The following is a 2,977-nucleotide window of genomic DNA, read 5'->3' on the forward strand; positions in this document are numbered from 1 at the left end:
GTTCTTCGATCGTTCGTCCCCTGTTCTTAGTTTGTTCGTTCGTTCGTCCGATCGTTCGATCGTTCGTCCGATCGTTCATGGTTCGTTCGTCCGTTCGTCCGATCGTTCGATCGTTTGTCCGTTCGTTCGTCCAAATAATCTTTTTCCTACCGTTATGCTGCCGAAATTCCGATCGTTCGTTCATTCGATCGTTCATCGTTCGTTCATAGTCCCTATTCATCGTTCATCGTTCGTTCATAGTCCCTATTCATCGTTCTTCCAGATAATCTTTGTCCTGCCGTTATGCTGCCGAAATTCCGATCGTTCGTTCGTTCGATCATTCGATCGTTCATCGTTCGTTCATAGTCCCTATTCATCGTTCATCGTTCGTTCATAGTCCCTATTCATCGTTCTTCCAGATAATCTTTGTCCTGCCGTTATGCTGCCGAAATTCCGATCGTTCGTTCGTACGATCATTCGATCGTTCGTCCGTTCGTTCGTCCAAATAATCTTTTCCTGCCGTTATGATGCCGAAATTCCGATCGTTCGTTCGTCCGATCATTCGATCATTCGTCCGTTCGTTCATAGTTCCTATTCATCATTCATCGTTCGTTCATACGAACTATTCACTATCACTATTCACCATTACTATTTACCATTACTATTCATCGTTACTATTCACTGACAGTATTCACCATCGTTACTATTCAATGTTACTATTCACCATCGTTACTATTCAGTGTTACTATTCATCATCGTTACTATTCATCATCGTTACTACTCATCGATGATATCTAGTAACTTTTTCGTCGTCACTATTCATCGTTACTATTCATCGATTAGCCGATCACCCCAAATTTCAACTACTCATACATCATGCTGTCCAGTCCACCTAAGACCAGCTAGACCCATATTCCAGTCATACGAACTCCGGTGACTGTGATTTTCCTTCCAGTAGGGAACTTTCCATCTGGTCACCCATCCTAGGTTTCTCCAAGTTGAGCACGCTTAACTTTGAGATTCCTTCGAACCAGGCTCCCAAACTCAGATTCCAATAATTCTTGTTTCTAAATTCTTATCAAACTATTCCCTATCCAACCATGTCATCCCTTAAGCATGGTCCATATTCCAGAAAACTCACAAAATACTCTTGTCCCATATTCTGCCTATAACTCTCCTGTTCATACTAAGTCAGACGATTCATTCGTCACTATTCTCACCAACAGTGAACTTCACTGTGCTACACCGCATACACCCAGCTATAAATACACCCAGCTACCCTCTCCCTCTCCACACACACTCAACACCCTCAGCCAAGGCAAACACTCCACCCACTCAGTTACTCTGCTCTGCCGGCTACACGCATAGTGTCGCTTCGCCTCCAGTCCACCCTCCTGGTAAGCACCTCCGCTCCACCACTAGTAGTATCACAACACCACATGACACATATTCTACTCAAGACTCTACCCATCCATGTATCACTATTCTGACCACTATACTAAATATTTGTTGGTATACTTGCTCGTTTGTATGTTTGCTTGTTCATGTTGCATAGTTATCGGAGCGTTCGTGCCGTCTCGTGGAGGCCAGATCCGCGAGTCTACGCTAAGCGGTGGAGTCAGAAGCCAGTTCCGCGAGCTCCCCTTCCCCCTTCGCTGAATAAGCACGGCAAGCTCACTGGATCCCTTTGATGCATAAATTACCTATGTTTTACAACCACAACCCTCAGCCTGTTATTTTATGCATGATATGATTTTAAGACAAGTTATTATGGCCACCCAGCCGCTTGCCGCAATCAATCCCTGATATATTTGTTACAAATGATTTGAGGAAAGGTGTGAGTTTTCAAAAGAAAATGTTTTTCAAAATGTGTATGATGAAGGGTTTTCACCCTTATCACCTTTGAGTAGGGATAATCAGGGACTCCCTGGTTTAGGGGAGGGCCTAAGGTGTTGGCTCAGCTGGTTTAGGCGTGAGCAGAAGGATTGTCCCCTCATATAAGGACCGGTTTGTCATCTTCACTACCTGTACTCTTTAATAGTACAACCACTCGAGACTGTGTGGGCAGTCACTCAATCTGAACTCGTACGGTCCAACCCCAGGGTTATGAAGGCTGGGGAGCACCGGGAGGATAAGGAGGGGGAAAGTTTTGTCCGGTTTGGACATGGTGGTGGCCTGACTCCTTCTGGATAACCGTTAAGGTTAGGACGTGCGGGGAAAGAAAGAGAGTCGGATTCGGGTCTCATTGATCATGGGATCGCAGAGCCGGACTAGTGGGTAAAGTGTACACCTCTGCGCAGAGTTTGAAAACCTATTCGAATAGTCTATGTCCACAGGAATGGACGAGTCTGGTATGGTATGGCAATTAATGTTTTGTTTTCCAAAAAAAGGAGATGCTTTTGAGAAAAGTGGTTTCTAAAAAGGTTCGGCGGTTGAGCCGTGAGCTATGGTGGACGGGAAGTCCAGTAGCTGTTTTTGAAAAGGAAAACCAGTGGGAAACTGCTGAGATACCTGGATGGTTTAGTCCAGGGGATTTTGTTCTAATATTGAAAAACTTCCTGCTCCTTTTGGAGAGGATGCACTTTGCAAAATACAAAATGTTTTTCAAAAACAACCCTGCATAAAATATTGTTGTTTCTGCAAATATCCTGAGCTCTACATATTCCATGCATTATATCTGATTTCCCCATTCCGCGGGTGAAGGTGGGCTGCTGAGTACGTTTGTACTCACCCTTGCTTATTTGTTGTTTTTTTCAGAAAAAGGAGATCGGGTAAGAGTTACGACTGTTCCCAACCTTGCCTGTGGCTGTTGGACCGCTGAATTGCTTCGCTGCGTATATCGGGCTGCTTCAGCCCCACTCTGATGATATGTCCCGAGTTGTGGACCAACTCTTAAAGTTGTTCGCCACCTTTGTAGGTTTGTCTCGTTTAAGCAGATTTGGTATCATCTGATGTATAAATGTGTTTACTAGCCTCCTGGGACTAGTAATTGTATCAC

The 2,977-nt window shown here is 44.5% G+C and overlaps 1 long non-coding RNA gene across 1 annotated transcript; it reads left to right on the forward strand.

The window, feature by feature from the left end:
- The first annotated feature begins 262 nt into the window (after positions 1-262).
- LOC109944538 (uncharacterized) lies at positions 263-1,647 on the forward strand. Its single transcript, XR_002267609.2, has 2 exons — positions 263-1,376; positions 1,535-1,647. It is a non-coding gene; the product is annotated as an uncharacterized lncRNA (long non-coding RNA).
- Positions 1,648-2,977: the final 1,330 nt, after the last annotated feature.

This window comes from Zea mays, chromosome 2 (assembly GCF_902167145.1).
Source record: "Zea mays cultivar B73 chromosome 2, Zm-B73-REFERENCE-NAM-5.0, whole genome shotgun sequence".
NCBI lineage: Eukaryota > Viridiplantae > Streptophyta > Magnoliopsida > Poales > Poaceae > Zea > Zea mays.